Here is a 22,813-nt window from a genome sequence, read left to right on the forward strand (position 1 = left end):
GCGGTATGTTTCAGTCCAAAGAGGAAATTAGGGTTGAGACTCAAATTAGGGTTAGGGAAGGCGAGACTTGGCTTCCCATGATGGAACCAGGGCATCTGTAAAGCCAAGCATGTTGAAACAGATTGAGTGGCCCAACAGGATGTGTTCCCTCCTGTCTTTTAGTACACTGCGTGGACTGGGGGATGTTAAAGTTCCTCTAGAAAATTTGGGTAAAAACCCAAGTTAGGGTTAGGGTTGGGGAGACTTGGCTTCCGAGGAGGGAAACAGGTTCTTAGGGAAGACTAGCTTGGTGAAACGAACTGAGCAGGTCATCAGAAAGGGGTGCCGACCGTCTTTTAGTACAATGTGAGGACGGGGTGATGTTTCAGTCTAAACAGGAAATAAGGGTTGAGACTCAAATTAGGGTTAGGGTTGGGGACACTAGGCTTCCCAGGAAGGAACCAGCGTCTTGGTAAAGCCTAGATTGGTCAAACAGACTGAGTGAGCCATTGGAGGATAACATACTGCCCATTAGTACAGCTTGTGGACAGGGACATGTTTCAGTCCCAAGAGGAAATTAGGGTTAAGACCCAACTTAGGGTTAGGGGTCAGGAGACTTGGCTTCCCAGAATGGAAACAGGGTGTTGCTGAAGCCAAGCATGGTGAAACAGACTGAGAGGGCCAAAGGAATGGTATGCCTGCCGTCTTTTAGTACAACCTGTGGATGGGGGTTTGTGACAGTTGCACAAGTAAATTAGGGTTAAGACTCAAGTTAGGGTTAGGGTTCGGGAGACTTGGCTTCCCTGCAGTGAACCAGGGCCTCGGAAAAGCCAAGCGTGTAGAAATAGGATAAGTGGGCCTGCAGGATGGGTTGCCTCCTGTCTTTTAGTACACCGCGTGGACGAGGGGATGTTTCATTCCCAAAATAAAGTAGGGTAAAAACCCAAGTTAGGGTTAGGGTTGGGGTAACTGGGCTTCCTAGGTAAGAAACGGGTTCTTGGTGAAGCCTAGCTTGGTGAATCTGCCTGAGGGGGACATCAAGATGTCTTCCATACTGACATTTGGTACACTCTGTGGACGGCGGTATGTTTCAGTCCAAAGAGGAAATTAGGGTTGAGACTCAAATTAGGGTTAGGGTTGGCGAGACTTGGCTTCCCAGGATGGAACCAGGGCGTCTGTAAAGCCAAGCATGTTGAAACAGATTGAGTGGCCCAACAGGATGTGTTCCCTCCTGTCTTTTAGTACACGGCGTGGACTGGGGGATGTTAAAGTTCCTCTAGAAAATTTGGGTAAAAACCCAAGTTAGGGTTAGGGTTGGGGAGACTTGGCTTCCGAGGAGGGAACCAGGTTCTTAGGGAAGACTAGCTTGGTGAAACGAACTGAGCAGGTCATCAGAAAGGGGTGCCGACCCTCTATAAGTACAACGTGAGGACGGGGCGATGTTTCAGTCTAAACAGGAAATTAGGGTTGAGACTCAAATTAGGGTTAGGGTTGGGGACACTAGGCTTCCCAGGAAGGAACCAGCGTCTTGGTAAAGCCTAGATTGGTCAAACAGACTGAGTGAGCCATTGGAGGATAACATACTGCCCATTAGTACAGCTTGTGAACAGGGACATTTTTCAGTCCCAAGAGGAAATTAGGGTTAAGACCCAACTTAGGGTTAGGGGTCAGGAGACTTGGCTTCCCAGAATGGAAACAGGGTGTTGCTGAAGCCAAGCATGGTGAAACAGACTGAGAGGGCCAAAGGAATGGTATGCCTGCCGTCTTTTAGTACAACCTGTGGATGGGGGTTTGTGACAGTTGCACAAGTAAATTAGGGTTAAGACTCAAGTTAGGGTTAGGGTTCGGGAGACTTGGCTTCCCTGCAGTGAACCAGGGCCTCGGAAAAGCCAAGCATGTAGAAATAGGATAAGTGGGCCTGCAGGATGGGTTGCCTCCTGTCTTTTTGTACACCGCGTGGACGAGGGGATGTTTCATTCCCAAAATAAAGTAGGGTCAAAACCCAAGTTAGGGTTAGGGTTGGGGAAACTGGGCTTCCTAGGTAAGAAACGGGTTCTTGGTGAAGCCTAGCTGGGTGAATCAGCCTGAGGGGGACATCAAGATGTCTTCCATACTGACATTTGGTACACTCTGTGGACGGCGGTATGTTTCAGTCCAAAGAGGAAATTAGGGTTGAGACTCAAATTAGGGTTAGGGTTGGCGAGACTTGGCTTCCCATGATGGAACCAGGGCATCTGTAAAGCCAAGCATGTTGAAACAGATTGAGTGGCCCAACAGGATGTGTTCCCTCCTGTCTTTTAGTACACTGCGTGGACTGGGGGATGTTAAAGTTCCTCTAGAAAATTTGGGTAAAACCCCAAGTTAGGGTTAGGGTTGGGGAGACTTGGCTTCCGAGGAGGGAACCAGGTTCTTAGGGAAGACTAGCTTGGTGAAACGAACTGAGCAGGTCATCAGAAAGGGGTGCCGACCCTCTATAAGTACAACGTGAGGACGGGGCGATGTTTCAATCTAAACAGGAAATTAGGGTTGAGACTCAAATTAGGGTTAGGGTTGGGGACACTAGGCTTCCCAGGAAGGAACCAGCATCTTGGTAAAGCCTAGATTGGTCAAACAGACTGAGTGAGCCATTGGTGGTTAACTAACTGCCTGTTAGTACATCTTGTGGACAGGGACAAGTTTCAGTCCCAATAGGAAATTAGGGTTAAGACCCAACTTAGGGTTAGGGGTCAGGAGACTTGGCTTCCCAGAATGGAAACAGGGTGTTGCTGAAGCCAAGCATGGTGAAACAGACTGAGAGGGCCAAAGGAACGGTATGCCTGCCATCTTTTAGTACAACCTGTGGATGGGGGTTTGTGACAGTTGCACAAGTAAATTAGGGTTAAGACTCAAGTTAGGGTTAGGGTTCGGGAGACTTGGCTTCCCTGCAGTGAACCAGGGCCTCGGAAAAGCCAAGCATGTAGAAATAGGATAAGTGGGCCTGCAGGATGGGTTGCCTCCTGTCTTTTTGTACACCGCGTGGACGAGGGGATGTTTCATTCCCAAAATAAAGTAGGGTCAAAACCCAAGTTAGGGTTAGGGTTGGGGTAACTGGGCTTCCTAGGTAAGAAACGGGTTCTTGGTGAAGCCTAGCTGGGTGAATCAGCCTGAGGGGGACATCAAGATGTCTTCCATACTGACATTTGGTACACTCTGTGGACGGCGGTATGTTTCAGTCCAAAGAGGAAATTAGGGTTGAGACTCAAATGAGGGTTAGGGTTGGCGAGAGTTGGCTTCCCAGGATGGAACCAGGGCATCTGTAAAGCCAAGCATGTTGAAACAGATTGAGTGGCCCAACAGGATGTGTTCCCTCCTGTCTTTTAGTACACTGCGTGGACTGGGGGATGTTAAAGTTCCTCTAGAAAATTTGGGTAAAACCCCAAGTTAGGGTTAGGGTTGGGGAGACTTGGCTTCCGAGGAGGGAACCAGGTTCTTAGGGAAGACTAGCTTGGTGAAACGAACTGAGCAGGTCATCAGAAAGGGGTGCCGACCGTCTTTTAGTACAATGTGAGGACGGGGTGATGTTTCAGTCTAAACAGGAAATAAGGGTTGAGACTCAAATTAGGGTTAGGGTTGGGGACACTAGGCTTCCCAGGAAGGAACCAGCGTCTTGGTAAAGCCTAGATTGGTCAAACAGACTGAGTGAGCCATTGGAGGATAACATACTGCCCATTAGTACAGCTTGTGGACAGGGACATGTTTCAGTCCCAAGAGGAAATTAGGGTTAAGACCGAACTTAGGGTTAGGGGTCAGGAGACTTGGCTTCCCAGAATGGAAACAGGGTGTTGCTGAAGCCAAGCATGGTGAAACAGACTGAGAAGGCCAAAGGAATGGTATGCCTGCCGTCTTTTAGTACAACCTGTGGATGGGGGTTTGTGACAGTTGCACAAGTAAATTAGGGTTAAGACTCAAGTTAGGGTCAGGGTTCGGGAGACTTGGCTTCCCTGCAGTGAACCAGGGCCTCGGAAAAGCCAAGCATGTAGAAATAGGATAAGTGGGCCTGCAGGATGGGTTGCCTCCTGTCTTTTTGTACACCGCGTGGACGAGGGGATGTTTCATTCCCAAAATAAAGTAGGGTCAAAACCCAAGTTAGGGTTAGGGTTGGGGTAACTGGGCTTCCTAGGTAAGAAACGGGTTCTTGGTGAAGCCTAGCTTGGTGAATCTGCCTGAGGGGGACATCAAGATGTCTTCCATACTGACATTTGGTACACTCTGTGGACGGCGGTATGTTTCAGTCCAAAGAGGAAATTAGGGTTGAGACTCAAATTAGGGTTAGGGTTGGCGAGACTTGGCTTCCCAGGATGGAACCAGGGCGTCTGTAAAGCCAAGCATGTTGAAACAGATTGAGTGGCCCAACAGGATGTGTTCCCTCCTGTCTTTTAGTACACGGCGTGGACTGGGGGATGTTAAAGTTCCTCTAGAAAATTTGGGTAAAAACCCAAGTTAGGGTTAGGGTTGGGGAGACTTGGCTTCCGAGGAGGGAACCAGGTTCTTAGGGAAGACTAGCTTGGTGAAACGAACTGAGCAGGTCATCAGAAAGGGGTGCCGACCCTCTATAAGTACAACGTGAGGACGGGGCGATGTTTCAGTCTAAACAGGAAATTAGGGTTGAGACTCAAATTAGGTTTAGGGTTGGGGACACTAGGCTTCCCAGGAAGGAACCAGCGTCTTGGTAAAGCCTAGATTGGTCAAACAGACTGAGTGAGCCATTGGAGGATAACATACTGCCCATTAGTACAGCTTGTGAACAGGGACATTTTTCAGTCCCAAGAGGAAATTAGGGTTAAGACCCAACTTAGGGTTAGGGGTCAGGAGACTTGGCTTCCCAGAATGGAAACAGGGTGTTGCTGAAGCCAAGCATGGTGAAACAGACTGAGAGGGCCAAAGGAACGGTATGCCTGCCGTCTTTTAGTACAACCTGTGGATGGGGGTTTGTGACAGTTGCACAAGTAAATTAGGGTTAAGACTCAAGTTAGGGTTAGGGTTCGGGAGACTTGGCTTCCCTGCAGTGAACCAGGGCCTCGGAAAAGCCAAGCGTGTAGAAATAGGATAAGTGGGCCTGCAGGATGGGTTGCCTCCTGTCTTTTAGTACACCGCGTGGACGAGGGGATGTTTCATTCCCAAAATAAAGTAGGGTCAAAACCAAAGTTAGGGTTAGGGTTGGGGAAACTGGGCTTCCTAGGTAAGAAACGGGTTCTTGGTGAAGCCTAGCTGGGTGAATCAGCCTGAGGGGGACATCAAGATGTCTTCCATACTGACATTTGGTACACACTGTGGACGGCGGTATGTTTCAGTCCAAAGAGGAAATTAGGGTTGAGACTCAAATTAGGGTTAGGGAAGGCGAGACTTGGCTTCCCATGATGGAACCAGGGCATCTGTAAAGCCAAGCATGTTGAAACAGATTGAGTGGCCCAACAGGATGTGTTCCCTCCTGTCTTTTAGTACACTGCGTGGACTGGGGGATGTTAAAGTTCCTCTAGAAAATTTGGGTAAAAACCCAAGTTAGGGTTAGGGTTGGGGAGACTTGGCTTCCGAGGAGGGAAACAGGTTCTTAGGGAAGACTAGCTTGGTGAAACGAACTGAGCAGGTCATCAGAAAGGGGTGCCGACCGTCTTGTAGTACAATGTGAGGACGGGGTGATGTTTCAGTCTAAACAGGAAATAAGGGTTGAGACTCAAATTAGGGTTAGGGTTGGGGACACTAGGCTTCCCAGGAAGGAACCAGCGTCTTGGTAAAGCCTAGATTGGTCAAACAGACTGAGTGAGCCATTGGAGGATAACATACTGCCCATTAGTACAGCTTGTGGACAGGGACATGTTTCAGTCCCAAGAGGAAATTAGGGTTAAGACCCAACTTAGGGTTAGGGGTCAGGAGACTTGGCTTCCCAGAATGGAAACAGGGTGTTGCTGAAGCCAAGCATGGTGAAACAGACTGAGAGGGCCAAAGGAATGGTATGCCTGCCGTCTTTTAGTACAACCTGTGGATGGGGGTTTGTGACAGTTGCACAAGTAAATTAGGGTTAAGACTCAAGTTAGGGTTAGGGTTCGGGAGACTTGGCTTCCCTGCAGTGAACCAGGGCCTCGGAAAAGCCAAGCGTGTAGAAATAGGATAAGTGGGCCTGCAGGATGGGTTGCCTCCTGTCTTTTAGTACACCGCGTGGACGAGGGGATGTTTCATTCCCAAAATAAAGTAGGGTAAAAACCCAAGTTAGGGTTAGGGTTGGGGTAACTGGGCTTCCTAGGTAAGAAACGGGTTCTTGGTGAAGCCTAGCTTGGTGAATCTGCCTGAGGGGGACATCAAGATGTCTTCCATACTGACATTTGGTACACTCTGTGGACGGCGGTATGTTTCAGTCCAAAGAGGAAATTAGGGTTGAGACTCAAATTAGGGTTAGGGTTGGCGAGACTTGGCTTCCCAGGATGGAACCAGGGCGTCTGTAAAGCCAAGCATGTTGAAACAGATTGAGTGGCCCAACAGGATTTGTTCCCTCCTGTCTTTTAGTACACGGCGTGGACTGGGGGATGTTAAAGTTCCTCTAGAAAATTTGGGTAAAAACCCAAGTTAGGGTTAGGGTTGGGGAGACTTGGCTTCCGAGGAGGGAACCAGGTTCTTAGGGAAGACTAGCTTGGTGAAACGAACTGAGCAGGTCATCAGAAAGGGGTGCCGACCCTCTATAAGTACAACGTGAGGACGGGGCGATGTTTCAGTCTAAACAGGAAATTAGGGTTGAGACTCAAATTAGGTTTAGGGTTGGGGACACTAGGCTTCCCAGGAAGGAACCAGCGTCTTGGTAAAGCCTAGATTGGTCAAACAGACTGAGTGAGCCATTGGAGGATAACATACTGCCCATTAGTACAGCTTGTGAACAGGGACATTTTTCAGTCCCAAGAGGAAATTAGGGTTAAGACCCAACTTAGGGTTAGGGGTCAGGAGACTTGGCTTCCCAGAATGGAAACAGGGTGTTGCTGAAGCCAAGCATGGTGAAACAGACTGAGAGGGCCAAAGGAATGGTATGCCTGCCGTCTTTTAGTACAACCTGTGGATGGGGGTTTGTGACAGTTGCACAAGTAAATTAGGGTTAAGACTCAAGTTAGGGTTAGGGTTCGGGAGACTTGGCTTCCCTGCAGTGAACCAGGGCCTCGGAAAAGCCAAGCGTGTAGAAATAGGATAAGTGGGCCTGCAGGATGGGTTGCCTCCTGTCTTTTAGTACACCGCGTGGACGAGGGGATGTTTCATTCCCAAAATAAAGTAGGGTAAAAACCCAAGTTAGGGTTAGGGTTGGGGAAACTGGGCTTCCTAGGTAAGAAACGGGTTCTTGGTGAAGCCTAGCTGGGTGAATCAGCCTGAGGGGGACATCAAGATGTCTTCCATACTGACATTTGGTACACTCTGTGGACGGCGGTATGTTTCAGTCCAAAGAGGAAATTAGGGTTGAGACTCAAATTAGGGTTAGGGAAGGCGAGACTTGGCTTCCCATGATGGAACCAGGGCATCTGTAAAGCCAAGCATGTTGAAACAGATTGAGTGGCCCAACAGGATGTGTTCCCTCCTGTCTTTTAGTACACTGCGTGGACTGGGGGATGTTAAAGTTCCTCTAGAAAATTTGGGTAAAAACCCAAGTTAGGGTTAGGGTTGGGGAGACTTGGCTTCCGAGGAGGGAAACAGGTTCTTAGGGAAGACTAGCTTGGTGAAACGAACTGAGCAGGTCATCAGAAAGGGGTGCCGACCGTCTTTTAGTACAATGTGAGGACGGGGTGATGTTTCAGTCTAAACAGGAAATAACGGTTGAGACTCAAATTAGGGTTAGGGTTGGGGACACTAGGCTTCCCAGGAAGGAACCAGCGTCTTGGTAAAGCCTAGATTGGTCAAACAGACTGAGTGAGCCATTGGAGGATAACATACTGCCCATTAGTACAGCTTGTGGACAGGGACATGTTTCAGTCCCAAGAGGAAATTAGGGTTAAGACCCAACTTAGGGTTAGGGGTCAGGAGACTTGGCTTCCCAGAATGGAAACAGGGTGTTGCTGAAGCCAAGCATGGTGAAACAGACTGAGAGGGCCAAAGGAATGGTATGCCTGCCGTCTTTTAGTACAACCTGTGGATGGGGGTTTGTGACAGTTGCACAAGTAAATTAGGGTTAAGACTCAAGTTAGGGTTAGGGTTCGGGAGACTTGGCTTCCCTGCAGTGAACCAGGGCCTCGGAAAAGCCAAGCGTGTAGAAATAGGATAAGTGGGCCTGCAGGATGGGTTGCCTCCTGTCTTTTAGTACACCGCGTGGACGAGGGGATGTTTCATTCCCAAAATAAAGTAGGGTAAAAACCCAAGTTAGGGTTAGGGTTGGGGTAACTGGGCTTCCTAGGTAAGAAACGGGTTCTTGGTGAAGCCTAGCTTGGTGAATCTGCCTGAGGGGGACATCAAGATGTCTTCCATACTGACATTTGGTACACTCTGTGGACGGCGGTATGTTTCAGTCCAAAGAGGAAATTAGGGTTGAGACTCAAATTAGGGTTAGGGTTGGCGAGACTTGGCTTCCCAGGATGGAACCAGGGCGTCTGTAAAGCCAAGCATGTTGAAACAGATTGAGTGGCCCAACAGGATGTGTTCCCTCCTGTCTTTTAGTACACGGCGTGGACTGGGGGATGTTAAAGTTCCTCTAGAAAATTTGGGTAAAAACCCAAGTTAGGGTTAGGGTTGGGGAGACTTGGCTTCCGAGGAGGGAACCAGGTTCTTAGGGAAGACTAGCTTGGTGAAACGAACTGAGCAGGTCATCAGAAAGGGGTGCCGACCCTCTATAAGTACAACGTGAGGACGGGGCGATGTTTCAGTCTAAACAGGAAATTAGGGTTGAGACTCAAATTAGGGTTAGGGTTGGGGACACTAGGCTTCCCAGGAAGGAACCAGCGTCTTGGTAAAGCCTAGATTGGTCAAACAGACTGAGTGAGCCATTGGAGGATAACATACTGCCCATTAGTACAGCTTGTGAACAGGGACATTTTTCAGTCCCAAGAGGAAATTAGGGTTAAGACCCAACTTAGGGTTAGGGGTCAGGAGACTTGGCTTCCCAGAATGGAAACAGGGTGTTGCTGAAGCCAAGCATGGTGAAACAGACTGAGAGGGCCAAAGGAATGGTATGCCTGCCGTCTTTTAGTACAACCTGTGGATGGGGGTTTGTGACAGTTGCACAAGTAAATTAGGGTTAAGACTCAAGTTAGGGTTAGGGTTCGGGAGACTTGGCTTCCCTGCAGTGAACCAGGGCCTCGGAAAAGCCAAGCATGTAGAAATAGGATAAGTGGGCCTGCAGGATGGGTTGCCTCCTGTCTTTTTGTACACCGCGTGGACGAGGGGATGTTTCATTCCCAAAATAAAGTAGGGTCAAAACCCAAGTTAGGGTTAGGGTTGGGGAAACTGGGCTTCCTAGGTAAGAAACGGGTTCTTGGTGAAGCCTAGCTGGGTGAATCAGCCTGAGGGGGACATCAAGATGTCTTCCATACTGACATTTGGTACACTCTGTGGACGGCGGTATGTTTCAGTCCAAAGAGGAAATTAGGGTTGAGACTCAAATTAGGGTTAGGGTTGGCGAGACTTGGCTTCCCATGATGGAACCAGGGCATCTGTAAAGCCAAGCATGTTGAAACAGATTGAGTGGCCCAACAGGATGTGTTCCCTCCTGTCTTTTAGTACACTGCGTGGACTGGGGGATGTTAAAGTTCCTCTAGAAAATTTGGGTAAAACCCCAAGTTAGGGTTAGGGTTGGGGAGACTTGGCTTCCGAGGAGGGAACCAGGTTCTTAGGGAAGACTAGCTTGGTGAAACGAACTGAGCAGGTCATCAGAAAGGGGTGCCGACCCTCTATAAGTACAACGTGAGGACGGGGCGATGTTTCAATCTAAACAGGAAATTAGGGTTGAGACTCAAATTAGGGTTAGGGTTGGGGACACTAGGCTTCCCAGGAAGGAACCAGCATCTTGGTAAAGCCTAGATTGGTCAAACAGACTGAGTGAGCCATTGGTGGTTAACTAACTGCCTGTTAGTACATCTTGTGGACAGGGACAAGTTTCAGTCCCAATAGGAAATTAGGGTTAAGACCCAACTTAGGGTTAGGGGTCAGGAGACTTGGCTTCCCAGAATGGAAACAGGGTGTTGCTGAAGCCAAGCATGGTGAAACAGACTGAGAGGGCCAAAGGAACGGTATGCCTGCCATCTTTTAGTACAACCTGTGGATGGGGGTTTGTGACAGTTGCACAAGTAAATTAGGGTTAAGACTCAAGTTAGGGTTAGGGTTCGGGAGACTTGGCTTCCCTGCAGTGAACCAGGGCCTCGGAAAAGCCAAGCATGTAGAAATAGGATAAGTGGGCCTGCAGGATGGGTTGCCTCCTGTCTTTTTGTACACCGCGTGGACGAGGGGATGTTTCATTCCCAAAATAAAGTAGGGTCAAAACCCAAGTTAGGGTTAGGGTTGGGGTAACTGGGCTTCCTAGGTAAGAAACGGGTTCTTGGTGAAGCCTAGCTGGGTGAATCAGCCTGAGGGGGACATCAAGATGTCTTCCATACTGACATTTGGTACACTCTGTGGACGGCGGTATGTTTCAGTCCAAAGAGGAAATTAGGGTTGAGACTCAAATGAGGGTTAGGGTTGGCGAGAGTTGGCTTCCCAGGATGGAACCAGGGCATCTGTAAAGCCAAGCATGTTGAAACAGATTGAGTGGCCCAACAGGATGTGTTCCCTCCTGTCTTTTAGTACACGGCGTGGACTGGGGGATGTTAAAGTTCCTCTAGAAAATTTGGGTAAAACCCCAAGTTAGGGTTAGGGTTGGGGAGACTTGGCTTCCGAGGAGGGAACCAGGTTCTTAGGGAAGACTAGCTTGGTGAAACGAACTGAGCAGGTCATCAGAAAGGGGTGCCGACCGTCTTTTAGTACAATGTGAGGACGGGGTGATGTTTCAGTCTAAACAGGAAATAAGGGTTGAGACTCAAATTAGGGTTAGGGTTGGGGACACTAGGCTTCCCAGGAAGGAACCAGCGTCTTGGTAAAGCCTAGATTGGTCAAACAGACTGAGTGAGCCATTGGAGGATAACATACTGCCCATTAGTACAGCTTGTGGACAGGGACATGTTTCAGTCCCAAGAGGAAATTAGGGTTAAGACCGAACTTAGGGTTAGGGGTCAGGAGACTTGGCTTCCCAGAATGGAAACAGGGTGTTGCTGAAGCCAAGCATGGTGAAACAGACTGAGAAGGCCAAAGGAATGGTATGCCTGCCGTCTTTTAGTACAACCTGTGGATGGGGGTTTGTGACAGTTGCACAAGTAAATTAGGGTTAAGACTCAAGTTAGGGTCAGGGTTCGGGAGACTTGGCTTCCCTGCAGTGAACCAGGGCCTCGGAAAAGCCAAGCATGTAGAAATAGGATAAGTGGGCCTGCAGGATGGGTTGCCTCCTGTCTTTTTGTACACCGCGTGGACGAGGGGATGTTTCATTCCCAAAATAAAGTAGGGTCAAAACCCAAGTTAGGGTTAGGGTTGGGGTAACTGGGCTTCCTAGGTAAGAAACGGGTTCTTGGTGAAGCCTAGCTTGGTGAATCTGCCTGAGGGGGACATCAAGATGTCTTCCATACTGACATTTGGTACACTCTGTGGACGGCGGTATGTTTCAGTCCAAAGAGGAAATTAGGGTTGAGACTCAAATTAGGGTTAGGGTTGGCGAGACTTGGCTTCCCAGGATGGAACCAGGGCGTCTGTAAAGCCACGCATGTTGAAACAGATTGAGTGGCCCAACAGGATGTGTTCCCTCCTGTCTTTTAGTACACGGCGTGGACTGGGGGATGTTAAAGTTCCTCTAGAAAATTTGGGTAAAAACCCAAGTTAGGGTTAGGGTTGGGGAGACTTGGCTTCCGAGGAGGGAACCAGGTTCTTAGGGAAGACTAGCTTGGTGAAACGAACTGAGCAGGTCATCAGAAAGGGGTGCCGACCCTCTATAAGTACAACGTGAGGACGGGGCGATGTTTCAGTCTAAACAGGAAATTAGGGTTGAGACTCAAATTAGGTTTAGGGTTGGGGACACTAGGCTTCCCAGGAAGGAACCAGCGTCTTGGTAAAGCCTAGATTGGTCAAACAGACTGAGTGAGCCATTGGAGGATAACATACTGCCCATTAGTACAGCTTGTGAACAGGGACATTTTTCAGTCCCAAGAGGAAATTAGGGTTAAGACCCAACTTAGGGTTAGGGGTCAGGAGACTTGGCTTCCCAGAATGGAAACAGGGTGTTGCTGAAGCCAAGCATGGTGAAACAGACTGAGAGGGCCAAAGGAACGGTATGCCTGCCGTCTTTTAGTACAACCTGTGGATGGGGGTTTGTGACAGTTGCACAAGTAAATTAGGGTTAAGACTCAAGTTAGGGTTAGGGTTCGGGAGACTTGGCTTCCCTGCAGTGAACCAGGGCCTCGGAAAAGCCAAGCGTGTAGAAATAGGATAAGTGGGCCTGCAGGATGGGTTGCCTCCTGTCTTTTAGTACACCGCGTGGACGAGGGGATGTTTCATTCCCAAAATAAAGTAGGGTCAAAACCCAAGTTAGGGTTAGGGTTGGGGAAACTGGGCTTCCTAGGTAAGAAACGGGTTCTTGGTGAAGCCTAGCTGGGTGAATCAGCCTGAGGGGGACATCAAGATGTCTTCCATACTGACATTTGGTACACTCTGTGGACGGCGGTATGTTTCAGTCCAAAGAGGAAATTAGGGTTGAGACTCAAATTAGGGTTAGGGAAGGCGAGACTTGGCTTCCCATGATGGAACCAGGGCATCTGTAAAGCCAAGCATGTTGAAACAGATTGAGTGGCCCAACAGGATGTGTTCCCTCCTGTCTTTTAGTACACTGCGTGGACTGGGGGATGTTAAAGTTCCTCTAGAAAATTTGGGTAAAAACCCAAGTTAGGGTTAGGGTTGGGGAGACTTGGCTTCCGAGGAGGGAACCAGGTTCTTAGGGAAGACTAGCTTGGTGAAACGAACTGAGCAGGTCATCAGAAAGGGGGGCCGACCCTCTATAAGTACAACGTGAGGACGGGGCGATGTTTCAGTCTAAACAGGAAATTAGGGTTGAGACTCAAATTAGGGTTAGGGTTGGGGACACTAGGCTTCCCAGGAAGGAACCAGCGTCTTGGTAAAGCCTAGATTGGTCAAACAGACTGAGTGAGCCATTGGAGGATAACATACTGCCCATTAGTACAGCTTGTGAACAGGGACATTTTTCAGTCCCAAGAGGAAATTAGGGTTAAGACCCAACTTAGGGTTAGGGGTCAGGAGACTTGGCTTCCCAGAATGGAAACAGGGTGTTGCTGAAGCCAAGCATGGTGAAACAGACTGAGAGGGCCAAAGGAATGGTATGCCTGCCATCTTTTAGTACAACCTTTGGATGGGGGTTTTGACAGTTGCACAAGTAAATTAGGGTTAAGACTCAAGTTAGGGTTAGGGTTCGGGAGACTTGGCTTCCCTGCAGTGAACCAGGGCCTCGGAAAAGCCAAGCATGTAGAAATAGGATAAGTGGTCCTGCAGGATGGGTTGCCTCCTGTCTTTTTGTACACCGCGTGGACGAGGGGATGTTTCATTCCCAAAATAAAGTAGGGTAAAAACCCAAGTTAGGGTTAGGGTTGGGGAAACTGGGCTTCCTAGGTAAGAAACGGGTTCTTGGTGAAGCCTAGCTGGGTGAATCAGCCTGAGGGGGACATCAAGATGTCTTCCATACTGACATTTGGTACACTCTGTGGACGGCGGTATGTTTCAGTCCAAAGAGGAAATTAGGGTTGAGACTCAAATTAGGGTTAGGGTAGGCGAGACTTGGCTTCCCATTATGGAACCAGGGCATCTGTAAAGCCAAGCATGTTGAAACAGATTGAGTGGCCCAACAGGATGTGTTCCCTCCTGTCTTTTAGTACATTGCGTGGACTGGGGGGATGTTAAAGTTCCTCTAGAAAATTTGGGTAAATACCCAAGTTAGGGTTAGGGTTGGGGAGACTTGGCTTCCGAGGAGGGAAACAGGTTCTTAGGGAAGACTACCTTGGTGAAACGAACTGAGCAGGTCATCAGAAAGGGGTGCCGACCGTCTTTTAGTACAATGTGAGGACGGGGTGATTTTTCATTCTAAACAGGAAATTAGGGTTGAGACTCAAATTAGGGTTAGGGTTGGGGACACTAGGCTTCCCAGGAAGGAACCAGCGTCTTGGTAAAGCCTAGATTGGTCAAACAGACTGAGTGAGCCATTGGAGGATAACATACTGCCCATGAGTACAGCTTGTGGACAGGGACATGTTTCAGTCCCAAGAGGAAATTAGGGTTAAGACCCAACTTAGGGTTAGGGGTCAGGAGACTTGGCTTCCCAGAATGGAAACAGGGTGTTGCTGAAGCCAAGCATGGTGAAACAGACTGAGAGGGCCAAAGGAATGGTATGCCTGCCGTCTTTTAGTACAACCTGTGGATGGGGGTTTGTGACAGTTGCACAAGTAAATTAGGGTTAAGACTCAAGTTAGGGTTAGGGTTCGGGAGACTTGGCTTCCCTGCAGGGAACCAGGGCCTCGGAAAAGCCAAGCATGTAGAAATAGGATAAGTGGGCCTGCAGGATGGGTTGCCTCCTGTCTTTTAGTACACCGCGTGGACGAGGGGATGTTTCATTCCCAAAATAAAGTAGGGTAAAAACCCAAGTTAGGGTTAGGGTTGGGGTAACTGGGCTTCCTAGGTAAGAAACGGGTTCTTGGTGAAGCCTAGCTTGGTGACTCTGCCTGAGGGGGACATCAAGATGTCTTCCATACTGACATTTGGTACACTCTGTGGACGGCGGTATGTTTCAGTCCAAAGAGGAAATTAGGGTTGAGACTCAAATTAGGGTTAGGGTTGGCGAGACTTGGCTTCCCAGGATGGAACCAGGGCATCTGTAAAGCCAAGCATGTTGAAACAGATTGAGTGGCCCAACAGGATGTGTTCCCTCCTGTCTTTTAGTACACTGCGTGGACTGGGGGATGTTAAAGTTCCTCTAGAAAATTTGGGTAAAACCCCAAGTTAGGGTTAGGGTTGGGGAGACTTGGCTTCCGAGGAGGGAACCAGGTTCTTAGGGAAGACTAGCTTGGTGAAACGAACTGAGCAGGTCATCAGAAAGGGGTGCCGACCCTGTATAAGTACAACGTGAGGACGGGGCGATGTTTCAATCTAAACAGGAAATTAGGGTTGAGACTCAAATTAGGGTTAGGGTTGGGGACACTAGGCTTCCCAGGAAGGAACCAGCATCTTGGTAAAGCCTAGATTGGTCAAACAGACTGAGTGAGCCATTGGTGGTTAACTAACTGCCTGTTAGTACATCTTGTGGACAGGGACAAGTTTCAGTCCCAAGAGGAAATTAGGGTTAAGACCCAACTTAGGGTTAGGGGTCAGGAGACTTGGCTTCCCAGAATGGAAACAGGGTGTTGCTGAAGCCAAGCATGGTGAAACAGACTGAGAGGGCCAAAGGAACGGTATGCCTGCCGTCTTTTAGTACAACCTGTGGATGGGGGTTTGTGACAGTTGCACAAGTAAATTAGGGTTAAGACTCAAGTTAGGGTTAGGGTTCGGGAGACTTGGCTTCCCTGCAGTGAACCAGGGCCTCGGAAAAGCCAAGCGTGTAGAAATAGGATAAGTGGGCCTGCAGGATGGGTTGCCTCCTGTCTTTTAGTACACCGCGTGGACGAGGGGATGTTTCATTCCCAAAATAAAGTAGGGTAAAAACCCAAGTTAGGGTTAGGGTTGGGGAAACTGGGCTTCCTAGGTAAGAAACGGGTTCTTGGTGAAGCCTAGCTGGGTGAATCAGCCTGAGGGGGACATCAAGATGTCTTCCATACTGACATTTGGTACACTCTGTGGACGGCGGTATGTTTCAGTCCAAAGAGGAAATTAGGGTTGAGACTCAAATTAGGGTTAGGGAAGGCGAGACTTGGCTTCCCATGATGGAACCAGGGCATCTGTAAAGCCAAGCATGTTGAAACAGATTGAGTGGCCCAACAGGATGTGTTCCCTCCTGTCTTTTAGTACACTGCGTGGACTGGGGGATGTTAAAGTTCCTCTAGAAAATTTGGGTAAAAACCCAAGTTAGGGTTAGGGTTGGGGAGACTTGGCTTCCGAGGAGGGAAACAGGTTCTTAGGGAAGACTAGCTTGGTGAAACGAACTGAGCAGGTCATCAGAAAGGGGTGCCGACCGTCTTTTAGTACAATGTGAGGACGGGGTGATGTTTCAGTCTAAACAGGAAATAAGGGTTGAGACTCAAATTAGGGTTAGGGTTGGGGACACTAGGCTTCCCAGGAAGGAACCAGCGTCTTGGTAAAGCCTAGATTGGTCAAACAGACTGAGTGAGCCATTGGAGGATAACATACTGCCCATTAGTACAGCTTGTGGACAGGGACATGTTTCAGTCCCAAGAGGAAATTAGGGTTCAGACCCAACTTAGGGTTAGGGGTCAGGAGACTTGGCTTCCCAGAATGGAAACAGGGTGTTGCTGAAGCCAAGCATGGTGAAACAGACTGAGAGGGCCAAAGGAATGGTATGCCTGCCGTCTTTTAGTACAACCTGTGGATGGGGGTTTGTGACAGTTGCACAAGTAAATTAGGGTTAAGACTCAAGTTAGGGTTAGGGTTCGGGAGACTTGGCTTCCCTGCAGTGAACCAGGGCCTCGGAAAAGCCAAGCATGTAGAAATAGGATAAGTGGGCCTGCAGGATGGGTTGCCTCCTGTCTTTTTGTACACCGCGTGGACGAGGGGATGTTTCATTCCCAAAATAAAGTAGGGTAAAAACCCAAGTTAGGGTTAGGGTTGGGGAAACTGGGCTTCCTAGGTAAGAAACGGGTTCTTGGTGAAGCCCAGCTGGGTGAATCAGCCTGAGGGGGACATCAAGATGTCTTCCATACTGACATTTGGTACACTCTGTGGACGGCGGTATGTTTCAGTCCAAAGAGGAAATTAGGGTTGAGAAACAAATTAGGGTTAGGTTTGGCGAGACTTGGCTTCCCAGGATGGAACCAGGGCATCTGTAAAGCCAAGCATGTTGAAACAGATTGAGTGGCCCAACAGGATGTGTTCCCTCCTGTCTTTTAGTACACTGCGTGGACTGGGGGATGTTAAAGTTCCTCTAGAAAATTTGGGTAAAACCCCAAGTTAGGGTTAGGGTTGGGGAGACTTGGCTTCCGAGGAGGGAACCAGGTTCTTAGGGAAGACTAGCTTGGTGAAACGAACTGAGCAGGTCATCAGAAAGGGGTGCCGACCCTGTATAAGTACAACGTGAGGACGGGGCGATGTTTCAATCTAAACAGGAAATTAGGGTTGAGACTCAAATTAGGGTTAGGGTTGGGGACACTAGGCTTCCCAGGAAGGAACCAGCATCTTGGTAAAGCCTAGATTGGTCAAACAGACTGAGTGAGCCATTGGTGGTTAACTAACTGCCTGTTAGTACATCTTGTGGACAGGGACAAGTTTCAGTCCCAAGAGGAAATTAGGGTTAAGACCCAACTTAGGGTTAGGGGTCAGGAGACTTGGCTTCCCAGAATGGAAACAGGGTGTTGCTGAAGCCAAGCATGGTGAAACAGACTGAGAGGGCCAAAGGAACGGTATGCCTGCCGTCTTTTAGTACAACCTGTGGATGGGGGTTTGTGACAGTTGCACAAGTAAATTAGGGTTAAGACTCAAGTTAGGGTTAGGGTTCGGGAGACTTGGCTTCCCTGCAGTGAACCAGGGCCTCGGAAAAGCCAAGCGTGTAGAAATAGGATAAGTGGGCCTGCAGGATGGGTTGCCTCCTGTCTTTTAGTACACCGCGTGGACGAGGGGATGTTTCATTCCCAAAATAAAGTAGGGTAAAAACCCAAGTTAGGGTTAGGGTTGGGGAAACTGGGCTTCCTAGGTAAGAAACGGGTTCTTGGTGAAGCCTAGCTGGGTGAATCAGCCTGAGGGGGACATCAAGATGTCTTCCATACTGACATTTGGTACACTCTGTGGACGGCGGTATGTTTCAGTCCAAAGAGGAAATTAGGGTTGAGACTCAAATTAGGGTTAGGGAAGGCGAGACTTGGCTTCCCATGATGGAACCAGGGCATCTGTAAAGCCAAGCATGTTGAAACAGATTGAGTGGCCCAACAGGATGTGTTCCCTCCTGTCTTTTAGTACACTGCGTGGACTGGGGGATGTTAAAGTTCCTCTAGAAAATTTGGGTAAAAACCCAAGTTAGGGTTAGGGTTGGGGAGACTTGGCTTCCGAGGAGGGAAACAGGTTCTTAGGGAAGACTAGCTTGGTGAAACGAACTGAGCAGGTCATCAGAAAGGGGTGCCGACCGTCTTTTAGTACAATGTGAGGACGGGGTGATGTTTCAGTCTAAACAGGAAATAAGGGTTGAGACTCAAATTAGGGTTAGGGTTGGGGACACTAGGCTTCCCAGGAAGGAACCAGCGTCTTGGTAAAGCCTAGATTGGTCAAACAGACTGAGTGAGCCATTGGAGGATAACATACTGCCCATTAGTACAGCTTGTGGACAGGGACATGTTTCAGTCCCAAGAGGAAATTAGGGTTAAGACCCAACTTAGGGTTAGGGGTCAGGAGACTTGGCTTCCCAGAATGGAAACAGGGTGTTGCTGAAGCCAAGCATGGTGAAACAGACTGAGAGGGCCAAAGGAATGGTATGCCTGCCGTCTTTTAGTACAACCTGTGGATGGGGGTTTGTGACAGTTGCACAAGTAAATTAGGGTTAAGACTCAAGTTAGGGTTAGGGTTCGGGAGACTTGGCTTCCCTGCAGTGAACCAGGGCCTCGGAAAAGCCAAGCGTGTAGAAATAGGATAAGTGGGCCTGCAGGATGGGTTGCCTCCTGTCTTTTAGTACACCGCGTGGACGAGGGGATGTTTCATTCCCAAAATAAAGTAGGGTAAAAACCCAAGTTAGGGTTAGGGTTGGGGTAACTGGGCTTCCTAGGTAAGAAACGGGTTCTTGGTGAAGCCTAGCTTGGTGAATCTGCCTGAGGGGGACATCAAGATGTCTTCCATACTGACATTTGGTACACTCTGTGGACGGCGGTATGTTTCAGTCCAAAGAGGAAATTAGGGTTGAGACTCAAATTAGGGTTAGGGTTGGCGAGACTTGGCTTCCCAGGATGGAACCAGGGCGTCTGTAAAGCCAAGCATGTTGAAACAGATTGAGTGGCCCAACAGGATGTGTTCCCTCCTGTCTTTTAGTACACGGCGTGGACTGGGGGATGTTAAAGTTCCTCTAGAAAATTTGGGTAAAAACCCAAGTTAGGGTTAGGGTTGGGGAGACTTGGCTTCCGAGGAGGGAACCAGGTTCTTAGGGAAGACTAGCTTGGTGAAACGAACTGAGCAGGTCATCAGAAAGGGGTGCCGACCCTCTATAAGTACAACGTGAGGACGGGGCGATGTTTCAGTCTAAACAGGAAATTAGGGTTGAGACTCAAATTAGGGTTAGGGTTGGGGACACTAGGCTTCCCAGGAAGGAACCAGCGTCTTGGTAAAGCCTAGATTGGTCAAACAGACTGAGTGAGCCATTGGAGGATAACATACTGCCCATTAGTACAGCTTGTGAACAGGGACATTTTTCAGTCCCAAGAGGAAATTAGGGTTAAGACCCAACTTAGGGTTAGGGGTCAGGAGACTTGGCTTCCCAGAATGGAAACAGGGTGTTGCTGAAGCCAAGCATGGTGAAACAGACTGAGAGGGCCAAAGGAATGGTATGCCTGCCGTCTTTTAGTACAACCTGTGGATGGGGGTTTGTGACAGTTGCACAAGTAAATTAGGGTTAAGACTCAAGTTAGGGTTAGGGTTCGGGAGACTTGGCTTCCCTGCAGTGAACCAGGGCCTCGGAAAAGCCAAGCATGTAGAAATAGGATAAGTGGGCCTGCAGGATGGGTTGCCTCCTGTCTTTTTGTACACCGCGTGGACGAGGGGATGTTTCATTCCCAAAATAAAGTAGGGTCAAAACCCAAGTTAGGGTTAGGGTTGGGGAAACTGGGCTTCCTAGGTAAGAAACGGGTTCTTGGTGAAGCCTAGCTGGGTGAATCAGCCTGAGGGGGACATCAAGATGTCTTCCATACTGACATTTGGTACACTCTGTGGACGGCGGTATGTTTCAGTCCAAAGAGGAAATTAGGGTTGAGACTCAAATTAGGGTTAGGGTTGGCGAGACTTGGCTTCCCATGATGGAACCAGGGCATCTGTAAAGCCAAGCATGTTGAAACAGATTGAGTGGCCCAACAGGATGTGTTCCCTCCTGTCTTTTAGTACACTGCGTGGACTGGGGGATGTTAAAGTTCCTCTAGAAAATTTGGGTAAAACCCCAAGTTAGGGTTAGGGTTGGGGAGACTTGGCTTCCGAGGAGGGAACCAGGTTCTTAGGGAAGACTAGCTTGGTGAAACGAACTGAGCAGGTCATCAGAAAGGGGTGCCGACCCTCTATAAGTACAACGTGAGGACGGGGCGATGTTTCAATCTAAACAGGAAATTAGGGTTGAGACTCAAATTAGGGTTAGGGTTGGGGACACTAGGCTTCCCAGGAAGGAACCAGCATCTTGGTAAAGCCTAGATTGGTCAAACAGACTGAGTGAGCCATTGGTGGTTAACTAACTGCCTGTTAGTACATCTTGTGGACAGGGACAAGTTTCAGTCCCAATAGGAAATTAGGGTTAAGACCCAACTTAGGGTTAGGGGTCAGGAGACTTGGCTTCCCAGAATGGAAACAGGGTGTTGCTGAAGCCAAGCATGGTGAAACAGACTGAGAGGGCCAAAGGAACGGTATGCCTGCCATCTTTTAGTACAACCTGTGGATGGGGGTTTGTGACAGTTGCACAAGTAAATTAGGGTTAAGACTCAAGTTAGGGTTAGGGTTCGGGAGACTTGGCTTCCCTGCAGTGAACCAGGGCCTCGGAAAAGCCAAGCATGTAGAAATAGGATAAGTGGGCCTGCAGGATGGGTTGCCTCCTGTCTTTTTGTACACCGCGTGGACGAGGGGATGTTTCATTCCCAAAATAAAGTAGGGTCAAAACCCAAGTTAGGGTTAGGGTTGGGGTAACTGGGCTTCCTAGGTAAGAAACGGGTTCTTGGTGAAGCCTAGCTGGGTGAATCAGCCTGAGGGGGACATCAAGATGTCTTCCATACTGACATTTGGTACACTCTGTGGACGGCGGTATGTTTCAGTCCAAAGAGGAAATTAGGGTTGAGACTCAAATGAGGGTTAGGGTTGGCGAGAGTTGGCTTCCCAGGATGGAACCAGGGCATCTGTAAAGCCAAGCATGTTGAAACAGATTGAGTGGCCCAACAGGATGTGTTCCCTCCTGTCTTTTAGTACACTGCGTGGACTGGGGGATGTTAAAGTTCCTCTAGAAAATTTGGGTAAAACCCCAAGTTAGGGTTAGGGTTGGGGAGACTTGGCTTCCGAGGAGGGAACCAGGTTCTTAGGGAAGACTAGCTTGGTGAAACGAACTGAGCAGGTCATCAGAAAGGGGTGCCGACCGTCTTTTAGTACAATGTGAGGACGGGGTGATGTTTCAGTCTAAACAGGAAATAAGGGTTGAGACTCAAATTAGGGTTAGGGTTGGGGACACTAGGCTTCCCAGGAAGGAACCAGCGTCTTGGTAAAGCCTAGATTGGTCAAACAGACTGAGTGAGCCATTGGAGGATAACATACTGCCCATTAGTACAGCTTGTGGACAGGGACATGTTTCAGTCCCAAGAGGAAATTAGGGTTAAGACCGAACTTAGGGTTAGGGGTCAGGAGACTTGGCTTCCCAGAATGGAAACAGGGTGTTGCTGAAGCCAAGCATGGTGAAACAGACTGAGAAGGCCAAAGGAATGGTATGCCTGCCGTCTTTTAGTACAACCTGTGGATGGGGGTTTGTGACAGTTGCACAAGTAAATTAGGGTTAAGACTCAAGTTAGGGTCAGGGTTCGGGAGACTTGGCTTCCCTGCAGTGAACCAGGGCCTCGGAAAAGCCAAGCATGTAGAAATAGGATAAGTGGGCCTGCAGGATGGGTTGCCTCCTGTCTTTTTGTACACCGCGTGGACGAGGGGATGTTTCATTCCCAAAATAAAGTAGGGTCAAAACCCAAGTTAGGGTTAGGGTTGGGGAAACTGGGCTTCCTAGGTAAGAAACGGGTTCTTGGTGAAGCCTAGCTTGGTGAATCTGCCTGAGGGGGACATCAAGATGTCTTCCATACTGACATTTGGTACACTCTGTGGACGGCGGTATGTTTCAGTCCAAAGAGGAAATTAGGGTTGAGACTCAAATTAGGGTTAGGGTTGGCGAGACTTGGCTTCCCAGGATGGAACCAGGGCGTCTGTAAAGCCAAGCATGTTGAAACAGATTGAGTGGCCCAACAGGATGTGTTCCCTCCTGTCTTTTAGTACACGGCGTGGACTGGGGGATGTTAAAGTTCCTCTAGAAAATTTGGGTAAAAACCCAAGTTAGGGTTAGGGTTGGGGAGACTTGGCTTCCGAGGAGGGAACCAGGTTCTTAGGGAAGACTAGCTTGGTGAAACGAACTGAGCAGGTCATCAGAAAGGGGTGCCGACCCTCTATAAGTACAACGTGAGGACGGGGCGATGTTTCAGTCTAAACAGGAAATTAGGGTTGAGACTCAAATTAGGTTTAGGGTTGGGGACACTAGGCTTCCCAGGAAGGAACCAGCGTCTTGGTAAAGCCTAGATTGGTCAAACAGACTGAGTGAGCCATTGGAGGATAACATACTGCCCATTAGTACAGCTTGTGAACAGGGACATTTTTCAGTCCCAAGAGGAAATTAGGGTTAAGACCCAAC

The sequence above is a fragment of the Heloderma suspectum genome, chromosome 1, assembly GCF_057233095.1.
Source record: "Heloderma suspectum isolate Gila_16-S chromosome 1, 16-S_ref, whole genome shotgun sequence".
Taxonomy (NCBI): domain Eukaryota; kingdom Metazoa; phylum Chordata; class Lepidosauria; order Squamata; family Helodermatidae; genus Heloderma; species Heloderma suspectum.